This window comes from Colobus angolensis, unplaced genomic scaffold (assembly GCF_000951035.1).
Source record: "Colobus angolensis palliatus isolate OR3802 unplaced genomic scaffold, Cang.pa_1.0 Scaffold141, whole genome shotgun sequence".
Classification (NCBI taxonomy): Eukaryota; Metazoa; Chordata; class Mammalia; order Primates; family Cercopithecidae; genus Colobus; species Colobus angolensis.
Window position 1 is genome coordinate 2,632,987 of NW_012114500.1, and position 17,930 is coordinate 2,650,916.

Here is a 17,930-nt window from a genome sequence, read left to right on the forward strand (position 1 = left end):
GCCACTGCACTCCAGCCTGGGCGGCAGAGCCAGACTCCGTCTCAAAAAAAATAAAATAAAATAAAATAAATAAATAAATAAATAAATAAATTTGGACTCTGTGACTACAAGCATTTTAGGCTTCCAACCTCGGGTCCTTTGAATTCTGGAACTATTGAGACATCTGAGCAATTTAAGAAAAATTTCACTTAAAATTTTTATAAATTTCTCCAGCAATGATGACCTAAAATAACCTAGATATGCTAGTCTTATCATTATATTAAAACCTCAAAACAGACTAGAAGATTCCAAGATCACTAGATTACTATATGGAGCCAATCCATCCTAACACTCTACAGCTTTGCTCTTATGTTCACTTCACTGCTATAAAAGGGCATGCTACTTTACAGAACACTAGACTTGTGATTTTTCTCTGGAGTAATCTTTCCAAGGCATACTTGGACATTTTTTGCATGAAACTAGAACTAATATAGAAATCTCCCTTCTATGGTAACATTAGAGCATTGTGGTTTCCAAACCAGGATTCTAGTTTGGTTCTGAGCATTTGTAACTCTAATTTAAGCAATATAGGTAAATAGGCAAGGTTTATTGTTATCTAAATTCTGACATTGTCACAGAAAATTTCTGAGTCAGTCATTTATTTCAGTGGGCCAACTGGAATCTGAGCGCCAAAGCTCTGACAGCCTGTAGTTTCCAATTGCTATTTTGTAAGGATGTATTGAGACTATAAACAAATGACATTTTTATGGAAATCTTAATACTGATCTCCAGACATGTATCTGAAGGTTCTTTTGGAGATCCCTAGCTTCTCTAGATACTGGTTGAGTAAGAAATCATACAGGGTGAAAACTGTATTTGATATCAGAAAAAAATGTTGTGAATAGAGGTAGCAGTGATTGTTTTGGAGAGAATTCAGCTTTAGCTAGCGTGGGGGACTAGGCATCTTTTGGCACTACGTCTAGGATTTGGAACTATAGCTTCTAAAACTGGGCAGGGCAAAATAACTTTAATTACTATAAACAAAGTCCATATATGGGACTAAAGAGTTCATGGAAGGGGAAGGTTTCTTGATGAAACAAATGACATTAATGATAGAAGCAGGAGACAGTCAACAGCCTAGGCAGATAGGAAAGGTCCTGGAGAATCTCCACCCTGCCCCACAAATGTTTACACCAGATGTCTTGTGCAGATAAGGGAAGCTGCCCAGGGGGCTTTCCGGGGCATGTCGATAGCTGACTACATAGAGGCCCATGTGCACTGGGGGAATGGGGTGGAGCCACCAGGAACTCACACTTCATGCAGGGAATGAGCCTGGCCTCTTTGGCTCATGTATGGTGGCCCTGGTATTCGATTTATGAGGTGGAAATCTGTTTGCAGGACCCCTCGCCTTTTTAAGAGTTTTCTTTTCATTTAACAAATTCCACCATCCTTATCCTTTAATGTGTCTGCATGCCTAATTCTCCCTGGTCATGAGACAAGAATCCAAGATTAGCTGAGCTAAAGAGCAAAAAATCCTGCATCACTTCATTTCAGTATTGCAGAAGAGAGGACATACTAAAGCATAGATTGAAATGTGCCGTTTTTGTAAGAATGCCTACCAGCACTAGAAAATGTTGTAACCTTGGATGAAGAACAGGGCAGAGAGATAATCAAATGGTGCTATGGTCTGGATGTTTTTTTCTTCCCCCAAATTCGTATGTCCAAACCTAATTACCAATGTGATGGTTTTAGAAGGTAGGGTCTTCAAGAGTTAATTAGGTCATGAATAAGATTAATGTTCTTATAAAAGAAGCTCTAGCGAGTTTTCTTGCTCTTTCCTCATGTGAAAAAGCAGTGAGAAGACGCTTTCTATGAACCAGGAAGTGGGCCCTCAGTAGACACAAAATCTGCTGGTGACATAGTCTTGAACTTCTCAGCCAAGAAAATTGTGAGAAATGCATTTCTGTTTTTTATGAACAACCTGGTCTATGGTATTTTGCTATAATGTCTCAAATGGACTAAGACAAATGGATTGGCTAGAAAAGACTAAACAGTGTTAAACTAAGTCAATTTCTTTTGAGCTAGTAACCTTATAAAGGTTATATAAATGTTATAAATCTCAGTTATCTCAAGGTGAAAAAAAAAAAAACCTATGTCACACATGGTAGGAATAGATAAATATCCTAAATTATAGAAGAAAGATATTTTAAGTTGTTGAATTTCTTATTACTAGTTATTCAAATATTTAAACCAAACAATTCTTCCAGTTCTATTTCTTTCCTCATTCAGGACATTTCATTTATAGTATCCTACAACTTCAGGAAAGAAGAAAATCCACTTTAGGCAATCAGATAAAGAAGAGGGTAATATATTACTAAATTATGTATTTTAATATTATTGTTTACTTGAGGCTTTAGAGATAAAAAGATTCTTTGCATCATAGATTTGATTTACCTTATCTCATGGAAGTTTCTTGAGTTTTTAAGTACTGTATAAAAATTAATTGTATGAAAAGTTATTGCAAAATGATCTGAAGCTAGCATCACAAAGGAATATCTGTATCTCTTTAACTTTGGATTTTTTTTCTAAACAAAATTTATTTTTGAAATATTCAATTATGAGTTATGAAGGGAAAATATCTTTATTCATTGAATAATTCGATAAATGTTAACATGCTCAAGGTAGATATTTTTGTTAGGCTACCTAACAAAAATTGATTTTGAACATAGTAAAGAAGAAACTATTACTCTGGGCTGATCATTTACAACCTAAATTCTGAAAACTGAAGTTTTTAATTTTTTGCAACTTTAGAAGTACAATTCTGAAATGGTTGTATGTACAAATTTTCCCATAATCGAAACGAATAGCTTTTCAGAAAATATTTTCTTAAACTCACATTATAATGGTTTTTTAGACAATTTACTTTTTGTCATATCCACATTATCAAAATGTAAACCTCAGACACTCACTTAACTTCAACAAATGACAATGTGCTGTCCTTCAAAGAAATTGTAGTAACAGCTTTACAAATCACAACTTTACTATATCAGTCAAAAATCAATGTACCCTGAAGACAGCAACTATGGGAGATCTCATGAACCATATATCACAAATTTCCACAGTGGGAACTGTAGTGACATTGGATGGTATTCTGTTCAGAACCGTTAATGAGAGTTGGCCTCATTTTTATGGATGACTACAAAGTCTATTACACTTAACAATGATTTGCTCTAAACAATGATCTACAAATGAATGCCAGATATGATAATAAATTTCTGTTTTAAAAGACTACTGACAATTGGTTCAGAAAGGTGGTATTTTTCCTCCTTCCTAAGAAGTATTAACATGGTAATATTAATACTTGAAAGTGTCAACTGCTTAATGAAATTTTGCCCACATAGATTACTAAGCTTTCTTAAATGTTAGAAGCTATGTTTAGAAAATTTACTACACTTAGGATTTTTAATATTGATATATACATTTATTTATGTTTTAAGAATATATGTTACCATATAGAAATGGCATTGTGTATGACTCTGATGACAATCAGTATTTGGATATACATATTATAAACATTAACTACTTTTTTTGAACTAAAATATCATTAGATAAACAAAGTTTATATGATGGAATTGTTTGGTTTTAAATATTAAATGAAGTGTGAATAAAAATTGTCCATCATCTCTTGAATTACTTGTATCATAGCAATCCTCATAGGCTTTCCAAAGACCTTTGTGTTAAAATACAAACCTAATGTGGTCATCAAAAGCCACAAATAAAAGCGCTGTCAAATAAAGTTGGTGAAAAAGAGAAATGATACAAAAGGCAGCCTCAGGTACAATTATGAATATGCCAATATAAAAAAATCATTTCCCTTGATGTGATATTATTAGAATGTGACACTAATTACTAAAACTAGGATTATAAAGATTTATTAACCTCTAAAATGGTTTGCCAAGGAGTTTCTTATAAATTAAACTATAGTGTACTCCTTGTAGAAAAAAGTTTTTGGTGATAGACTTTGGAGGATTTTCTTAATTTTTTCATATTGAAATATGAAGCTAATTTAGAAAATCATCTCTGAATGTATTTCTGTTTTTCTCCATATAGCCTTGTAATATATCTGAAAATATATTATGTAATATATGTGACATATAATGTATGTGAAAACACAGCTAATTTACTTAGAGCTACATACTGTGCTGTTTTTGGTTCATATGTCACCAAACTATTGACATGTAGTCATCATGTGAGTAGGCACCATTCTATTCCTAGATCCTAACACTGGGCTTGTTGCTATAATTGCTTGTAATTTATCATAATTGCTCAATAAATTCCTCTTATTTGCTTTAATGGAGTATTTGGATAAAACCAAGAAGAACAAAACCTATATTTATACCTTCTATGAAGTAAGTGTGATTAATTTTAACAATACATTTATGGTACGATGATATTTTACAATTTCATAATTTTGTTCTAATCCAACCCTCATGAAATTATTCACATACTTATTTCAGGATAGGTTTGCTTTTTGACACTAATTGGTATAATTTTTCTAGAGGTCTGCAAGCACACATACACATCTCAAGAATAATGATAAAAATTTTGTTTTATGATACTACTGTTATTGTATTACTATGTGCTGTAATTCATATTTTAAGGGTATTATTCTTATTAAAATGTTAATGTTAATTCAGTTATCCCATTTAAGAATAAATGTTCTCAATAAAAAATTTTATTATCTATATTATTTGTATCATCTCTAATACAATCTTTATTTATTTATGGGGACATGATTTCTTACTTGATTGAAAATTTTGTCAAAAAACTTATAAATATTTATCCTGGTCTTCACTGTGTGATATTTGAGCATCTACTATATATCAATCACTATTTTAGGTATGAGAAAAACAAAATGACTTAGAAAGAAAAGTCCTCTTGTTGCATGAAAGAAGAGGCAATAAATAAAATTTAAAATGCATAAATTAGTAATAGGAGTGAAACTGCTAGGATAAAACAAAAACAGAATAAAAGGTAGAAAAATAAAAGTTGATGAGGTTAAAATTAAGATTTCAGTCAAGTTTATCCGAAATGTGTGGTTGGCCTGAAAAAAAAGAAACAATTCCAAATTTTCATTGGTATTGTTCTGTATTTTAAAAAATATTTTCTTGTAAAGTAGAAATTTTTTATGTTCAGATAATATGTTGTCTTAAAAATTCTAAGGGCTTCCATTTCTAATGCAATGACTAGGCAAGTCTTTCTAAAACTTCTGTTGAAATAGATAAGCAAAGCTGAATAAAATACTTTATAATAACCTCAAAAGTATCAAAGAGCTAAAATAACAGTGGAGAACTTACAAAACAGTCTGAACCCAAAGATGTAACTAAAGAAAATATTTCTGTGGTATTGAGCAAAGAAGGAAAAATAAAAGAATTTTAAAGAAAAGAAAATTGTCCCCCAGAAATAGTGGCTGATACCATGATTAATTTAAGCAATGAAATTAGTACCAAACCAGTTGTATCCTCCATACCTGGCAGAAGTAAACAAGAGCATTCATTCTCAGGAGGAAAGAACTTTTATCCTAGGCAACAGAAAACTCCATACGTAATATTCAGTCAAAGATTAAAAGGCATATAATTAAACAAATCACCAAGAGTTATAACAAGCAGATAAAAGCAGAGAGTAGAAAAATAATTACTTATATTTTATATATTCTAATTATTCATGCTTACCTTGCTAACAGAGAAAAAAAGAAAAGTTTAAAAATTATGAAAATGTCATAAAAGATTTAAAGTAAAAATTTAGAAACTATAAATTTAGTTTAAATTTAACAACAGCAACAAAAAAAAACTCATTGAAAATATCGGCAGTAAATTTGGTAGAGCAGAAAAAAAGAATTAGTTGGCTTATGCTACCAAATAGGATATATTAGCTCATTTTAGACCAATGAACCCATGGCATGGATTGATGCAATTAGTACCTTACCCTTTTATGCCTAACAAAACAAAGAGTGAATCCCTTTTTTTAGAAGATATGCTATCTGAACTTTCTATGGTTGTTAAATAAACATTGCCTAAAAACAATCAAAAATTACTAGGATTTCGTTTTGTGAAATGCATTCGTATTTCAGTCTAGTACAAATTATTACTTTACCTTGCCACTGCTAGTATCTTGATTCTACCACAATCTTGAAATACAATAAAAGATTAGAATGACAAATCAAATTAACACAAGTAAAATATATTATCACAAATCAAGATTTACTAATAATTTAAATAATAAAAGTAGTTTGGGTCACAACAGAAGCAGGAAGAGCCCCAGGACCACCAACACAGTTCTCCAGCCACTTTCTTGACACATCAGGATGTGTCTGGCCCAGATTAAATATTAAGATATCCAAGTATGCTTACGGTCACATAACTTATACCAAAAGGAGATTATTCTTTCTTATGAAACATCTCCATTTTACACAGATACTGTGTTAGTCCATTCTTGCATTGCTATAAAGAAATGGCTGAGACTGGGTAATTTATAAAGAAAAGGGGTGTGATTATTCATGGTTCTGCAAGCTGTACAGAAAGCTGGTGGAAGAGGCATCAGGTAACTTGCAGTCATATGGAAGGTGAAGGGGAAGCAGGCACATTTTACGTGGCTGGAGCAGGAGGAAGTGTGGCAGGGTGCTGCAACCAGATATGATGATAACTCACTCACTCACTATCACTCAAACAGCACCAAAGTGGTAGTTCTAAACTATTTATGAAGGATCCACCCCCCATGATCCAATCAGCTTCCACTAGGCCCCACCTCCAACACCGGGGATTACAATTTGACATAAGATTTGGGTGGGGACGCAGATCCAAACCTTATCATTCCGCTCCAGCCCCTCGCAAACCTGATGTCCTTCTCATATAATTTGCAAAATTTATTCATGCCTTCCCAACAGTCCCCTGAAGTCTTAACTCATTCCATCATTAACTCAAAAGTCCAAAGTCCAAAGTCTCATCTGAGACAAGACCTTCTTTATATAAGCCTATAAAATTAAAAATAAGTTAGTTACTTCCAAAACACAATGGATATATAGGCAAATGGGGTAAAAACTCCCCTTCCAAGAGGAAGAAATCAGCCAGAAGAAAGAGGCTACAGGCCCATGCAAGTCCCAAAACCAGCAGGGCAGTCGTTAAATCCTAAAGCTCCAAAGTAATCTCATTTGACTCTATGTCTCACATTCACAACACATTGATGCAAGGGGTGGGTTCCTAAGGCCTTGGGCAGCTCTGCCCCGAGACTTTGCAGAATACAGTGCCACAGCTGCTTTCATGGGCTGCGGTTGAGTACCTATAGCTTTTACAGATGTATGGTGAAAGCTACTGGTGGATCTACCATTCTGGAGTTTGGAGGACGGTGGCCCTCTTCTCACAGTTCCACTAAGCAGTTCCCCCATGGGAATTCTCTGTGGGGTCTTCAACCCCACATATCCCCTTGGCAGTGCCCTAGTAGAGGCTCTCCATGAGGACTCTACTCCTGCAGCTGGCTTCTGCCCGAACATCCAGGCTTTTCCATACATCCTCTGAAATCTGGGTGGAGACTTTCAAGCCTCAACTCTTGCACTGCAGGAAAACTTCTGGTCAGAATTTACCAATAATCTATGATCTAGCAATGCTAGTACTAAGTATATACTTAATAGAAATGTGTGTGCGCGCATGTGTGTGTGTGTGAAAGAGAGAGAGAGTGTGTGTGTGAGAGACTGTGTGTGTGTGTGTCTCTAATTGGATCTTGAGGTTTCCCTCACAAGAGTGGTTGTAATCTCTAACTCTGGCCTGATGGGGCTCCAGGGATTTGGTCATGGTTACTTACAATGTTCTTTCATGGGATATTCTTTATCCTGGCAATAATCTAATACTTAAGTGTCCATCTTATGGCCAGGGTTACCTCTCACAGGAAGCTTGTTTATACTGGTGGATGACCTTTTGGCTCTCATTTGACCTGTGTCTAGTTTATTCCTACCAAGATAGCCACTCTCTAAGACAACGTTGACTAGGAAAGAAGTTAGGTTTTTTGCATGGGTCAGATAAGTTACACAGGAGACAACTCAATAAAACACGTAAAATGACAGAAGCAGTTTATGACATACAGGTCTCTGAGAGAAAAGGGTAGCACACTTTGCAGGGTCAACAGGAAGTGGGAGGCCATCTTGGACACATATGATTAATCAGTGATTAGGGACCGAGAGAGAGGGTCCTATCAGCCGAAGTCCTTTCGGGGGTCCAGGGCATTATGCAAACAGACTTCTTGCAGGGAGTTTTAATTGGTATGTTTAAAGCAAAGAGACACGTGCTCCATGGAAGCATGCTCTGACTGAGAGGTGGTCACTGTGGTGTATTTGCAGTCCATGCAGCGAGGATCAGTGGGACAAGTCCAGTGAGTTGTATCTGGCTGTTCCATATAGGGAAGTGGTCACCAGGAAGCAGATGCACAGGAAAAATTTGGATTGACCACTTTGAGAAACTGAGAGGAGGCAGAGAAATAGAAACTGTGTTAAAGGTGACCAAACCCTCCTTCTGGAAAGAGACACTCCAAGTCATATTTAAAATGGATGCTGAGGCGACATAAAATTTTAAGAATTTGCTACTGTGTGTATGTGTGTGCTTTACAAGATGTGTACTAGAATGTTAACAGCAGCATTATTAATAATAGGAAGACACTTGAACCTACTAAAATGTTCACCAATAGTAGAGCACATAAGTTATGTTCTCATTATGGAATACTCAACAGAAGTGAGAATAAATGATCAACAATTGCACCTGGCGATATAGATGAATCTCATATGAGTTATGAATGAAGTAAGTCAGATACAATACAAAACAATTGTATAATTTTATTTATACAAGTAAAAAAACCTAAAATATGCTAGTAGAAGCCTTTCTAGTGGTTATACTTGAGGAGGACATTGTGACTAGATGAGATCATGAACAGATTTGTGCTAATATTTCTCTTGATCTGAATGATTGTGATATGTTTGTGTTTGGTTTATAAATATTTACTTATCTGTATACTTATTATATGCATATTTTATTATTGTTATATTTGTAAATAAAAAATAAATGGGGAAGTGTAATTATTAGGCTGGGATATAGAACACAGAATATTATCTACAATGCATCACTGAAAAAAGATATAAATTTCATATGTCAGATCAAAGAAACTGTGTGGAAAGTGAGATGCTTCAATAGTTTAATTAGTCTTCCCCATACATATAACAACAAAAGAAAAATTGACAATACTACAGAAAAAATAGGAAAACTCACAAATTAGTATAGTTAATATCCCTCACTCAACAACTGATAGAATAAGTGAACATATACGTTATTAGGATATGTAAGATTTAAACATAGTTTATAAACTGAAACCAAGAAACCGCAGAGCATACATTACTACCAAGAGCCCATAAAAGTTACAAAAATAGTAATAATTTTTTATAAACCAAATCTCAACAAATTTCAAATAAATTATTTTGAGCATATTATTTACCCAAAATGCAACTGAGCTAGAAATCAATATAAAATAGATGAATAGAAAATCTTACATTTTTGTAAGTTAAACAATGTATTTCTAAATTAATGAATAAATTAGCTAAAAAACAAAATCATAACATTCTTTAGAAAATACACTAAGTCTAAAATGTGGTGGGATATACTCAATGCATTTTTAGAGCAAAATTTTCCATGAATAAATAATGTATGTATGAAACATAAATTAGGTTAATATATTCCTAAAATAAATAAGGTAGAAAAACAGACTAAAGCAAAACAAAACCAAAACACCTGAATTATCCTATCAGCATAATGAACATAGGATAAAAATTGTAAACATCTTCTCTTAAATAAAACTTCAGCCCCATAATGACTTCACTGGAAGGTTCCAGTGAACATTTAAGAAAAAGTTAAATTAAAAACACCCCTGAAATCACTTTATAAATTTTATCATAACTTTTCTTCTAAAACTCAACAAGAAAATTAAAATAAATTTAAAAATGACTGCCCAATAATTATGAATGATAATATTCTACAATTTTATATTACATAGAGACTATATATTATCTTATATACAATTATACTCTACATTATACCTAGAATATATGTTGTTATATATTCTATATAATACATATAATTGGTGAATGCATATAAATATTTATATAAGAAGTTGGAGATTGTATACATATGTGTGTGCATATATATGTGTGTATATATACCTATATGTATATGTATAGTATGTGTAGAGCATATATAGTATATATAGTAGTATATATAGTAGTACATATAGTAGTGTGTGTGTGTATATATATTTGCCCAAAATGCAACTAAACTAGAAATCAATATAAAATAGATGAATACAATTCATGTGTGTGTGTGTATATATATACACACACACACATGCACATGCACACACTACCTGTTTTTCAGGTTGTATACACATAACAGATTGTTTATTATGCTATAGTATTCTATATGGTTATCTACATGATAGTAAAAGTTGTTTGATACAATTTAACACAAATTTTTGATAAAAATTATTCAATAAAGCATAATAAAATAATTTCCTCAGTTTGATTAAAAGTATTTACACAATACCTTCAAAAACCATCATCCTTTCTGGGAAATTTATTGAAATATTATTCCTAGATCCCAGAAAACCTATAAGAATGCCAATTGACGTCACACCTACCAATAATTGTTGTAGAGGATTTTGCCTTGCAGAGTAAGACAATTAAAAGAAGTGAAAACACAGAAGGAATGGAAAACGGAAAAACAAACTGTCATTGCTTGCAGACAATTCAATAATAGAGGCAGAGCCACAAAATATTCTCCAAATTAGAAGATTAAAATGAATATTTTTTTTGAGACTGGATCTGACGCTCATGCCCAGGTTGGAGTGCAGTGGCACGATCACAGTTTACTGCAACCTCGACCTCCTGGGCTCAAGCAGTCCTTCTCCCTCAGACTCCAAAGTAGCTGGTACCACAGGCAAGTGCCACCACACCCAGCTAATTTTTGATTTTGTAGAAACAGGGCCTTGCTATGTTTCCTAGGCTGGTAGACTGACATTCTTACAAGTAGTTGATTGTGTCTTTCCCTAGTTGTTCTTGTAGTTAATAGTCTCAGTTTGTAGATGTTAAGAATTGATATTGTGAATAGTGCCACAATAAATATATGTGTGCATGTGTCTTTATAGCAGCATGATTTATAATCCTTTGGATATATACCCAGTAATGGGATGGCTGGGCCAAATGGTATTTCTAGTTCTAGATCCTTGAGGAATCATCATGCTGTCTTCCACAATGGTTGAACTAGTTTACAGTCCTACCTACAGTGTAAAAATGTTCCTATTTCTCCACATCCTCTCCAGCACCTTTTGTTTCCTGGTTTTTTAATGATTGCCATTCTAACTGGTGTGAGATGGTATCTCATTGTCATTTGGATTTGCATTTCTCTGATGGCCAGTGATGATGAGTATCGTGTGTCTGTTGGCTGCATAAATGTCTTCTTGTGGCACTATTCACAATAGCAAAGACTTGGAACCAACCCAAATGTCCATCAATGATAGACTGGATTAAGAAAATGTGGCACATATACCTCCATAGAATACTATGCAGCCATAAAAAAGGATGAGTTCATGTCCTTTATAGGGACATGGATGAAGCTGGAAACCATCATTCTCAGTAAACTATCACAAGGACAAAAAACCAAATACCGCATGTTCTCACTCATAGGTGGGAATTCAACAATGAAAACACTTGGACACAGGATGGGGAATATCACACATTAGGGCCTGTCATGGGGTGGAGGGAGGGAGGAGGGATAATATTAGGAGATACACCTAATGTAAATGACTAGTTAATGGGTGCAGCACACCAACATGACCTGTGTATACCTATGTAACAAACCTGCACGTTGTGCACATGTACCCCAGAAGTTAAAGTATATTTCAAAAAAAAAGAAATAGACAGACCCAGCTTTACTCACTCATTTCTTTCAAAGGGTCCACTACCCTTTCACAGTTTGGGCTCTATTCTTGCTTGGAAGCCTGCAGTGTGAATGAGAGCAGCGGCTGATTTTTCCCTTCTAGTCCTCCCCTGCATTTTTTTCTGTTTTGTAAATCTTTACTAGTAAAGATTTAATAACTAGTAAATGTTTCTTTTTAATTTTTTTATATCAGTAGGTTTTGGGGAACACGTGGTGTTTGTTTACATGTTTGGTTACATGAATAAGTTGTTTAGTGGTGATTTATGAGATTTTGTTGCATCCATCACTGAGCAGTATACACTGTACTGAATGTGTAGTCTTTCATCCCTTGCCACCCGCCACCTTTACCCCAAGTCCCCAAAGTTCAATGTATTATTCTTATGCCTTTGAGTCCTTATAGCTTAGCTCCCACATATGAGTGAGAACATACAGTATTTGGTTTTCCATTCCTTAGTTACTTCACTTAGAATAATGGTCTCCAATTTCTTCCGGGTTGCTGTGAATGCCATTATTTCATTCCTTTTATGACTGAGTAGTATTCCATTGTAAATATATACCACATTTTATTTATCCACTCATTGATTGATGGGCATTTGGGCTGCTCCCATATTTTATATTTGCAAATCATGCTGCCATAGACGTGCATGCAAGTATCTCTTTTGAATAATGACTGTTCTTTCTTCTGGGATACCTAGTAGTGAGATTGCTGGATCAAACGGTATCTACTTTTAGTTATTTAAGATATATCTACATGGTTTTCCACAGTGGTAGTACTAGTTTACATTCCCACCTGCAGAGTAAAAGTATTCCCTTTTCACCACACCTATGCCAAAATATATTATCTTTTGATTTTTTGATAATGGTCAGTCTTGCAGGAGTAAGGTGGTATCACACTGTGGTTTTTATTTGCATTTCTCTGACCATTAGTGATGTTGAGAATTTTTCCATATGCTTGTTGGCCATTCATTATACCTTCTTTTGAGAATTGTCTGTTTGTGTCCTTAGCCCAGTTTTGGATGAAATTGTTTTATTTTTTCTTACTGATTTGTTTGAGTTCTTTGTAGATTCTGGATATTAGTTCTTTGCTGGATGTATAGATTGTGAAGATTTTCTCCCACTCTGCAGGTTGTCTGTTAACTCTGCTGATTATTTCTTTGACTGTGCGGAAGCTTCTTAGTATAATCTATTTATCTTGGTTTTTGTCACACTTGCTTTTGGGTATGTGGTCATGAAGTCTTTGCCTTAGCCAAAGTCTAGAAGGTTTTTCTGATGTTATTTTTCAGAATCTTTATGGTTTTGTGTCTTAGATTTAAGTCTTTGATCCATCTTGAGTTGATTTCTATATAAGGTGAGAGATGAGGATCCAGTTTCACTCTTCAACATGTGGCTTGCCAATTATCCCAGCACCATGGGTTGCATAGGGTGTCCTTTCCTCACTTTATGTCTTTCTTTGCTTTGCCGAAGATCAGTTGGCTGTACATATTTGGCTTTATTTCTGGGTTATCTATTCTATTCCAATGGTCTATGTGCCTATTTTTTATGCCAGTACCATGCTGTTTTGGTGTGACTATTGCCATAGAGTATAGTTTAAAATGAGGTCATGTGATGCTTTCAGATTTGTTCTTTTCTCTTAGTCTTGCTTTGGCTATGCAGTTTCTCTTTTGGTTCCATATGAATTTTAGGATTTTTTATTTCTAGTTCTCTGAAGAATGATGATGGTATTTTGATGGGAATTGGATTGAATTTGAAGATTGCTTTTGGCAGTGTGGTCATTTTCAGAATATTGACTCTACCCATCCACAAGCATGGGTTATGATTCCACTTGTTTTTGTACTCTGATTTCTTTCATCAGTGTTTTGTAATTTTCCTTATAGAGATCTTTTGCATCCTTGGTTAGGTATATTCTTAAGTATTGTGTTGTGTTGTATTGTACTGTATTGTATTGTATTGTATTCATTTTTGCAGCTATTGTGAAAGGGGCTGAGTTCTTGATTTGATTCTCAGTTTGGTCACTGCTGGTATATATCAGAGTTACTGATTTGTGTACACTAATGCTGTATCCTGGAACTTTACCGAATTCGTTTACCAGTTCTAGGAGCTTTTTGGAGAAGTCGTAGGGGTTTTCTAGGTATACAATCAATCATCATCAAACAGTGATAGTTTGACTTCCTCTTTACCAATTTGTATGCCCTTGATTTCCTTCTCTTGTCTGATTGCTCTGGCTAAGACTTCAGGTATTTTGTCAAATAGAAGTGGTAAAAGTGGGCATCCTTGTTTTGTTCCAGTTCTCAAGGGGAATGATTTCAACTTTTGCCCATTCAGTATAATATTGGAGCGGGTTTGTTATAGATGGCTTGTGTTACCTTAGGTTATGTCCCTTTTATGCTGATTTTCCTGAGGGTATTAATCATAAAGAATGCTGGATTTTGTTAAACGCTTTCTCTGCATCTATTGAGATGATAATGTGATTATTATTCTTAATTCTGTTTATGTAGTGATTCACCTTTATTGGCTTATGTATGTTAAATCATCCCTAAATCCCTGGTATGAAACCCACTTGATTATGGTGGATTATCCTTTTGATAAGCTGTTGAATTTTGTTCATTAGTATGATGTTGAGGATTTTTGCATCTCTATTTATCAGGGATATCTATCTGTAGGTCTTTTGTTGTTGTTGTTGTTGTTATGTCTTCCCTGATTCTGGTAATAGGGTGACACTGGCTTCATAGAATCTTTAAGGGAGGATTCCCTTTTTCTTTATCTTTTGGAATAGTGTCAATAGGATTGGTGCCAATTCTTCTTTGAATCTCTAATTTAATTTAGCTCTGAATCTGTCTTGTCCTGGACTCTTTTTTGTTGGCATTTTTTTTTTTTAACTACCATTTAAATCTCACTGCTTGTTATTAGTCTGTTCAGAGATTCTATAGTTTCCTGGTTTAAGATATGAAGGTTGTATATTTCCAGGAATTTATCCATCTCCTCTAGGTTTTCTAGTTTATGTGCATAAAGATATTCACAGTACCTTTGAATGATCTTTAGTATTTCAGTGGTGTCAGTTGTAATATCTCCTGTTTCATTTGTAAGTAATTGAACTTATTTGGATCTTCTTTCTTCTTGTTTAATCTCATTAATGGTCTATCACTTTCATTTATCTTTTAAAAATAACAACTTTTTTTGTTTCATTGAACTTTTGTATTTTTTTTAAATTTGTTTCAATTTCATGTCGTTCTGCTCTGATCTTTGTTACTTTTTTTCTTCTGCTGGGTTTGGGTTTGGATTTTTCTTGTTTCTCCAGTTCTGTGAGTTGTGACCTTAGATTGTCAATTTGTGCTTTTTCAGACATTTTGATGTAGCTATTTAATGCTATCCACTTTCATTTTAGCACCATTTTTGCTGTATCCCAGAGCTTTTGATAGGTTGTGTCACTATTATTGTACAGTTCAAAGAATTTTTAAATTTCCATCTTTATTTTGTTGTTGACTCAATGATAATTTGCGAGCAAGTTATTTAATTTCCATGTATTTTTCTTGGTTTTGAGGGCCCCTTTTGGAGTTAATTTCCAATTTAATTCCACTGTGATCTGAGCAAGTACTTGATATTTTGATTTTCGTAAATTTACTGAGACTTGTTTTGTGACCTAACATATGGTCTATCTTGGAGAATGTTTCATGTGCTGGTGAATAGAATGTATATTCTACAGTTGTTGGGTAGAATATGTTCTGTAAATATCTAAGTCCATTTGTTAATGGACTTAAGAAATGTTAAGTCCATTTATTGTGGGGTATTGTTTAAGTCCATTGCTTCTTTGTTGACTTTCTGTTTTGATGGCCTGTCTAGTGCTGTCAGTGGAGTATTAAAGTCCCCCCATAAATGGACTTAATATTTGTTAACAAATGGACATCAACAAATGGACATGAGGCCATTTATCTCATTTCTTAGGTCTAGTAGTAATTAGCTTATAAATTTGGGAACTTCAGTGTTAGGTGCATATATATTTAGAATTATAATGCTTTTCTTTTGAATGAGTCCTTTTATTATTATATAATGTTTTTCTGTCTTTTTAAACTGTTGTTGCTTTAAAGTTTGTTTTATCTGATACAAGAATAGCTACTCCTGTTTGCTTTTGGTGTCTATTTGCATGAAAATATCTGTTTCCACTTCTTTACCTTAAGTTTATGTGAGTCCTTATGTGTCAGATAAGTCTCCTGAAGACAGCAGAAACTTGGTTGGTGAGTTCTTATCCATTCTGCCATTCCATATCTTTAAAGTGGAACAGTTAGGCCATTTACATTTAATGTTGGTATTGAGATGTGAGCTACTATTATATTTATTTTGCTATTTGTTGCCTGAATACCTTGTTTTCTTTTTTTCTTTGTGTTATTGTCATATAAGTCTTGTGAGATTTATGCCTTAAGGAAACTCTATTTTGGTTTATTTAAGGATGGGTTTCAAGATTTAGAGCTCCTTTTAGTAGTTCCTGTAATACTCGCTTGGTCATGGTGAATTCTCTCCGCATTTTTTCGTCTGGAAAAAACTATATCATTTCTTCATTGATGAAGCTCAGTTTCACTGGATAAAAAATTATTGGCTGATAATTGTTTTGTTTAAGGAGGCTAAAATAGGATCCCAATCCCTTCTAACTTGTAGGGTTTCTGCTGAGAAATGTGCTGTTAATCTGATAGAGATATTTTTATAGCTTACCTGATGCTTTGCCTCACAGCTCTTAAGATTCTTTCTTTCATCCTGACTTTTAATAACCTGATGACTCTGTGCATAGGTGATGATCTTTTTGTGATGAATTTTCCAGGTGTTCTTTTAGCTTCTTTTATTTGGATGTCTAGTTCTCTAGCAAGGTCAGGGAAGTTTTCCTTAATTATTTCCTCAAATATGTTTTATAAACTTTTAGATTTATCTTCTTCCTTGGGAACACCTATTATTTTAGGTTTGGATTTTTAACATAGTCCCAAGCTTATTGCAGAAGAATTTTTAAAAAGAATTTTTAAAAATTCTTTTTTCTGTGTCTTTGATGGATTGAGTTAATTCAAAAGCCTTGTCTTTGAGCTCAGAAGTTCTTTATTCTGCTTGTTTGATTCTATTACTGAGACTTTTTGGTGCATTTTGCATTTCTCCTTGATTTTCAGAAGTTGTGATTATTTTTTATTTATGGTATCTATTTCACTGAAGAATTTTCCTTTCATATCCGATATTGTGTTTTTGATTTCTTTAAGTTGGACTTCACCTTCCTCCAGTGACTCGCTGAGTAGTTTAATAATCGATCTTCTGAATTCTCTTTTTGGCAATTCAAGACTTTGTCTGGTTTAGATACATTGCTGGTGAGGTGGCATGATCATTTGGGGGTGTTAAGGAATGTTGTTTTGTCATATTACCAGAATTGTTTTTCTGGTTCCTTCTCACTTGGGTAGACTATGTCAGAGGGAAGATCTGGGCTGCTATTCAGATTCTTTTGTCCCATGGGGTGCTCCCTTGATGTGTTATTCTCCCCCTTCCCCTGGGAATAGGGCTTCCTGAAAGCTGAAGTGTAGTGATTACTTTTGCTCCTCTGGGTCTAACTGCCCAGTGGAGCTACTGGGTTCTTAGTTGGTATTAGGGAGTGTCTACCAAGAGTCCTGTGATGTGATCTGTCTTCAGGTCTTGCAGTCATGGATACCAGCACCTGCTCCTGTGGAGATGGCAGAGGAGTAGATTCTGTGAAGGTTCTTGGTTGTGTTTTGTTTAGTGTGCTGGTTTTGTGTTGGTTGGCCCCCAGCCAGAAGGTGGCACTTTCAAGAGTGCATCAGCTGCAGTCCTATAGGGAGGATGCAAACTTGCCCTAGGGACACTTGGTTAAGTATTCAGGATTCTCAGGTGGTGGACAAGGCTATAGGTCTCCCAAGAGATTATGACCTTTGTCTTCAGCTACCAGGGTGGGTA